Genomic DNA, 7,474 nt, shown 5'->3' with positions numbered 1-7,474 from the left:
GCACCGACTCCTACTAAATAGTTACTGCAATGCCACCCACCCAAGTCAGTGCCGAAAGATTATTTTCAGCCCTAAAAATAATAAAGTCTGACTTAAGATCCTCTATGAAAGAGGATCTGGCAAAGGCAATTCTCTTCCTTAGAACTCTACATTGAATTGATTTGCATTTGCTAAGCCTATAACTATATTTCAAGATTAATATAAACCATTTCTAGGTTTTACAGATTTTGTTTTTGGTTCATATAGATAAGCTTTGTTTTTGTTCTAAAACAACCAAAAGTCTCTATGTCAATGCACCATTGCTCTCAGACACGGCCGCCATTTCCTTAGAGACAACTACTTCTGCCCACGGACCGGATGCACCACGGAGGTCCCCGGCTACCAATAATCTGTCCAAAACTTTTGTACTATACTGGCATGTCATTCCTGCATGTCACCACCTGGATTGTATTCTCATCTTGATTCTACTTGTCTTTATTCATGCTAATGTCGATTATTAGTTTTTTCTGCAAGTGATGCTTCATTCACTGCATTGTAGTTTGGTCCCTCCCCCTTTTATTTTGGTGCCAAATGTAACTATTTAAACCCTGCATGTACTGTATAGCACTATCACTGATCTGAAGAAGGGGGCGTTGTCCCCCGAAACACGTTATCCTGTTTACTTTGCTTTATTCTCAATAAAGCGGTCCAGCTTTGTTCCGCATCACTTCTCTGGTCAGACCCTTCTTTTCCACACTGGAAACCACAGGATTTTTTTTGCATAATTCCAATGTACTTTCTTCAGGTAAGCCCTTTCCTGAAACCTTTGCTCGGGAGCTGTCTGCAGCATTGTTACCCCGCTTGGTGGGTTGATACACAAGTTTTCCACTCGCTCCAGGTGAGCACCCATTACCTACGGGCAACCTGTGCCCACCTGCCTCTACTTCATCATTCCTTCTTTATTTGCGGTAACACACTAGGCGCCCCATGCCGATCTTTACTTTTCTCTTCAAATACATATTCTACAGACATGATGGGAGTTTTAGCTTTACAGTAGCTGGAGAGCCACTTGAACCAAGGTTATTGATGGGCTGCTTATTCTAGAATGCCCGGGCCTATTTTTGATTAAAGTCCGGCCCTGCCTGTAAATCACTTATATCATTGTGTATTCTCTTGACTGTGTCCCATCAGTGCTGTAGTCACTGATATCTTTGTGACATGTATGTTGCCTTTCTTTCCTTCAAGGAATGCATAAAATACATTTGCATATTAATATAGAGGAGTCGGAAGTACAAAAAACTGAGGAGTCGAAACATTTATCTTCACAGCCCTGGACACCTATGGGGTGTAAATGCTCACTGTACCCCTTATTACATTACATGAGGGGTATATGTGGGGGGGGGGGGTCCACTGTTCTGGCACTATGGGGCTTTGTAAACACACATGGCCTTCAATTTCAGACACATTCTCTCTCCAAAATCCCAATGGAGCTCCTTCTCTTCTGAGCATTGTAGTGCGCCTGCAGAGCACTTTACATCCACATATGGGGTATTTTCTTACTCAGAAGAAAAGGGGTTACAAATTTTGGGTGGCTTTTTTCCTATTTTCCCTTGTGAAAAAGAAAGTTTAGTGAAAAAAATTATTTTTCATTTTCACATCCAACTTTAATGAAAATTCTTCAAACCTGTGGGGTGTTAAGGCTCACTGTACCCCTTGTTACGTTCCGTGAGGGGTGTAGTTTCCAAAATGGGGTCATATGTGGGTATTTTTCTGCGTGTATGTCAGAACCACTGTAAAATCAGCCACCCCTGTGCAAATCACCAATTAAGGCCTAAAATGTACATAGTGCGCTCTCACTCCTGAGCCTTGTTGTGCGTCCGAAGAACATTTTATGCCCACATATGGGGTATTTCCGTTTTCAGGAGAAATTGCGTAATACGTTTTGGGGGTCTTTTACCGCTTGTGAAAATTAAAAGTATGGGGCAACACATGCATGTTAGTGTAAAAATTTTTTTTTTTACACTAACATGCTAGTGTAGGCCCCAACTTTTCCTTTTCATAAGGGGTAAAAGGAGAAAAAGCCCCCAAAATTTGTAACGCAATTTCTCCCGAGTATGGAGATACCCCATATGTGGCCCTAAACTATTTCCTTGAAATACGACAGGGCTCCAAAGCGAGAGAGCGCCATGCGTATTTGAGGCCTAAATTGAGGATTTGGATCCGTCACGGCAGTGTTTTCCAAACAGGGTGTCTCCAGCTGTTGCAAAACTCCCAGCATGCCTGGTCAGTCAGTGGCTGTCCGGCAATACTGGGAGTTGTTGTTTTTCAACAGATGGAGGCTGTTTTGGAAACAGTGCCGTACAAAACGTTTTATTTTTTGTGTAGGGATGTGTGTATACTAGTAGTGTTTTACTTTTTATTTTGTGTAGGTATAGTGTAGTGTTTTTAGGGTACATTCACACAGTTGGGTTTATAGTGAGTTTGAGCTGGGAGTTTGAGCTGCGGCGGAAAATTTGCCGCATCTCAAACTTGCAGCAGAAAACTTGCTGTAAACCAGCCCATGTGAATGTACCTTGTACATTCCCATTGGGGGGGGGGGGGGGGCACACGAGGGGACCCCCGCCGGACCAGGGCAAGGTAGGAGACCAATGCCGGCGCCGATCTCCGCTCCGATCGCCATCCCCAGCACCCGTGCCACCTCACTCCTGCTGGGTAAGGGTGAATGGGGCTGTCTCGGACAGCCCCATTCACCCTTTTTTTCCCGGGTCACCTGAGACACGATTGACCCGGAATAGCGGCAATTCGGTCTGAATTGACCGGCGATTTGGTGTGATCACTGACATGGAGAAGTCTCAGGACCCCCCTGGGCGATCTGTCGGGATGGCTGCTGATAGATGATAGCAGTCATCCCGTTCCGATCACCGCGTCCAGAGACGCGGTGATCAAGGAAGCTGTGCCGTAAATGTATGGCGCTGTGCGCTAAGAACTTCTTAGCAGTGCCGTACATTTACAGCACTCGTCCTTAAGGAGTTAAAAAGTAAAATTGGCAAGCGTTATATAGGGTAAAATCTGATGATTGGTTCCCTTTAAGCACCATTCTAGCTGCCATGTGCCTCTGTAGCCTTTAAAGCACCCCTCTAGCTACCATGTGCATTTGTAGCATCTAAAGCAATCCTCTAGCCACCATACTCCTCCTCAACACCCCTCTAGAAGTGTATGGCAGGATTACCTTCAGGAGAACAATTTATAGAAGGCTTAAATTTAAAGGGTACAGTGTGTAGCAGTATTCTATTCAAAGGATACAGTCTCTGACAAGGTGCACGTGTGGCAGAGTTATATTCAAAGGGCTTAGGGTGTGGCAGGGATTCAGAGGGCATAGTGAGTGACAGTATTATATTTAGGGGTGCAGTGTCTGGTTTAGTTAGCAGCAACTTTCATTTTCACTTTAGATGCAGTGATCGACATTAATCACAGTGTCAAAAGGGTTAAACACAGGACAGCCGCAAGATAGCCACTGCCCGTCATAAGCGGTAAATATCTGGCTAGAGATGGTGGCCAACGCTCACTGCTCTGAAGTCAGTGCAGCTTCTGCGCTCGCTTCAAAGTCACTTCAGGCATCAGGACGTACAGGTACGCCCTGCGTCCTTAAGTACCAGGTGACTAGGTTATACCTGTACACCCTACATCCTTAACTTAAGGGTGTTTGCAGTCTGTGCTTCCAGCAACTGTTCGGTGTTGTGTGGCCGGACCACCCTGTGTGCAGTTTTTTCAGAAAGTCGGGGTGCTTTTCTTTTTGCTTTCTTTGTGGGGATTTTTTTGCCTGTGCTACAAGCTACTGTTGTGCACAGATTTTTTTTTCTATTTTGTGTGACGTAAAAGAAGAAGGATACGAAAGGTCACCTCCAATGCAACACCTGCCTGGATAACCAAGCTTCTGCATCAAAGAATGCTTTAATGTGTATCATATGAGTACTATATTTATTTTTTCTTAATCCCATTTTAATTTTACCTTAGGTTACCAAAATATACCTACATATTCTCTCACATTATAAAATTTAAATCACAAACTACTATTTGTCATACTACCCCCCCTGGGGTATATTTTCCAAACATAGGTCACTTTTATTGTAGAAGGGTGTGTCACGTTGGCGCACTTTGGGTTAAAAATACTGGCATATTAGTAGGAAAATTACAGTAGGAGAAGTCAAACAAAGAGAACTGTCTAAAGAACAAAACAAAACAAAGAACACCGCCAACAGGAAACAAACAACCGGAAAATCACTAAGAAGGGTTGGGAGCTGTTTTCCCCAATGAAGGCCACAAGAAAGAGAGATTGTACAGCAAGTACACAAAAATATTTTCTTTGGGGGCGCCTCATTGGGAGAAATTGGAACCATGGGATGTCCCAAAACAATTGCTGGGGTGGGAAGAAAACAACCGCCAGAGAACATGGAAGTCTGCGCCACTTCTGCCTGAAACAATTTGCGGCCAAGACAAGCATCTGCCTATGAAGAAGTATGCAAACTATAGAAACGCCCAAAAGTGTTCAAAAGGACCAGGTAGCGCCCTTGTACACCTGAATGGCTGACACGCAGTTGACCATGTGGAATGGGCTGTGACTCGGAAGGGAGGAACCATACCCTTGCAATGATAGGCCTCAGAAACGGCAGACCAGATTCAACCGGAGATTGTTGCCTTGGAAGCCTCTTATGAGAATAAGAGAACTGGAACGCTGGAAAGACAAGTTAAGAGAGATTAGTGCAGATGGCATTGAGAACATCCAATTTGTCTAGAGTGTTCCCGAAGATCAGAAGGGGTAGCACAAAAAGAGGAAGGACAATATCCTCGTTCAGATGGAACATGGAAATAACCATCAGTAAGGAAAAAGGGATCAGGGCAGAGAACCACTATGTACTGATTAAGGGTAACAAAGGAAACATCCCAAGGAGGTGGGAATGGGGGCTCCTGCAAGGCATCCAGGACCAGGTTCAGGTCCCAGGCAGGAGTGGGGAACCTTTTGAGCAACACCCTAAAGGAATGTCTGAACATTGGAGTTGGAAGCCAAGGGCCTCTGAAAGAGAATGAAGGAGGGACGAAATCTGCCCTTTAGGAGAACTGTGGGAGTGACCATTCTCCAGGCCAAGCTGAAGAAAGGCAAGAAGGTTTGTCAAGGGCAGAAACACAGGTCTCACATCTTTGGAAATAAACCCTCTAGGTATGGTTGTATAGGCATACAGGCAGGAAGCATGGATGACCCAAACAGAGAAACTGCAGCCATACCATTGTATACAGCAATAGATAATTTGGGTGGAAGAGGGGACCATGGGAAAGCAGGTCTCACTGATCAGATAGTCGCATTGGGAGTCTGTGATGAGGTTGATCACGTCTGTGTCCCAAGCTCATTTGAGCCAATCCGGAGCAACAAGGATGACTGGAATCTCTTTCGCCATTTTTTTTTTTAAAGATCCTGGGGAGGAGGGGCCGAGGCGGGAACAGAAACGGTATGGAAAACAAAGCCCACAGGATCCCCCAAGTGCACTCCCTACCACAAACTGGGGAACATGGCAATTCAACTGAGACATCATGAGGCCTACCTTTGGTATGAAACAGGGCGGGCAAGTGCTATTCACTGCCTATGGCCAGAGAGCACTTCCTGAAAAAAATGTGAAAAAAAATAAAATAAATTAAGATCATTTATCCCCACTCCTAATAAAAGTTTGAATCACCCCCCTTTTCCCATTTAAAAAAAAAACCTGTGTAAATAAACAAAAATAAACATATGTGGTATCGCCGCATGCGTAAATGTCCGAACAATAAAAATATATATCGTTAACATGGTCAATGGCATACGCGCAAAAAAATTTCAATGTCCAAAATAGTGTATTTTTGGTCCATTTTTATACCATAAAAAATTTATAAAAAGCGATCAAAAAGTCCAATCAAAACAACAATGGTACCGATAAAAACTTCAGATCACGGCGCAAAAAATTAGCAGAGAAATAAAAAAGTTATAGGGGTCAGAAGATGACGTATACATTTTTGTGCATGCAGTTATGTTTTTTTTTCAGAATACAAAATGAAACCTATATAAGTAGGGTATCATTTTAATCGTATGGACCTACAGAATAAAGATAAGGTGTAATTTTTACTGAGAAATGTACTGCGTACAAATGGAAGCCCTACAAAATGGCGTTTTTTTCAATTTTGTCGCACAGTGATTTTTTTTTGCTTCGCCGTAGATTTTTGAGTAAAATGACTGATGTCGTTACAAAGTAGAATTGGTGGTGCAAAACATAAGCCATCATTTGGGTCTGTAGGTGCAAAATTGAAAGGGTTATGATTTTTAAAAGGTGAGGAGGAAAAAACAAAAGTGCAACAACAGTTAAATCACCCCCCTTTTCTCAAAGTACATATAAAAAAAGTGTAACCATAATAAAAAACAAACATATGTGGTATCGCCACATGCGTAAATGTCCAAACTATAAAAAATATAATGTTAAACAGCACAGTCAATTTTTGGTCATTTTGTATACACTAAAAAAATATATAAAAAAAGTGATCAAAAAGTCCCACCAAAACAAAACTGGTAATGATATAAACGACAGACCACGGGGCAAAAAATGAGCCCTCACATATCCCCGTACATTGAAAAAAAAAAAATTATAATTATAAATACATGCACCAAAATTAGTATGTTTAAAATTGTCATCTTGTGACCCCTAAAAGTTTTTTGTAGTAAACTAAAATAAAACCTACATAAATTGGTTATCCTTATAACCGTATGGACCTACAGAATAAATATAAGATGTAATTTTTACCAAAAAGTGCACTGCGTAGAAACGGAAGCCACTAAAACATACAAATTTTTCTTTCAATTTTGTCCCACAAATAAACGTTCTTTTGGTTTCGCCGTAGATTTTGTGGTAAAATGACTGATGTAATTACAAAGTAAAATTGGTAGCACATAAAACAAGCCCTTATATGGGTCTGTAGGTAGAAAACTAAAGGCATTAAGATTTTTAAAAGTTAAGGATGAAAGAACGAGCCCTTGAGGGATTAAACATAATTTTTGCTATTTTATTCCTTTAGTGTAATTAATAAACTTACTAATGTATTTAATGTAGAAAACATTTATAATTAAGAAGAATGCTATTTTTTTCAAATAAATGTTGTGAGTATCAATCCAAATTTACCACAAAGTAGAATATGGTTTTCCCATAAGTTTTAGATCATGGGGGGGTTTGATCGCTGGGACCTCCCATGATCACCTGTACAGGACCCCCGGCTCTCTTTGGGAATGGGGCGTATCGACCCACCCCCTCTCCGGTTGAGATATATGGAGGGGGCGTGGCAGCGGCAGCTTCGTGCGAGGGTCGACAGGCCCCATTTCCGGAGAAAGCCGGGGCCCAGTACAGGAAATTGTGAGGGGTCCCAGCGGTCGTGGGCACTGAGGATAGGGGTCTGCCAATACGAAGTGTGGCAATGAAATGGGTAA

Source organism: Hyla sarda, chromosome 1 (assembly GCF_029499605.1).
Source record: "Hyla sarda isolate aHylSar1 chromosome 1, aHylSar1.hap1, whole genome shotgun sequence".
NCBI lineage: Eukaryota > Metazoa > Chordata > Amphibia > Anura > Hylidae > Hyla > Hyla sarda.
Note: the sequence above shows the minus strand (reverse complement) of the source record.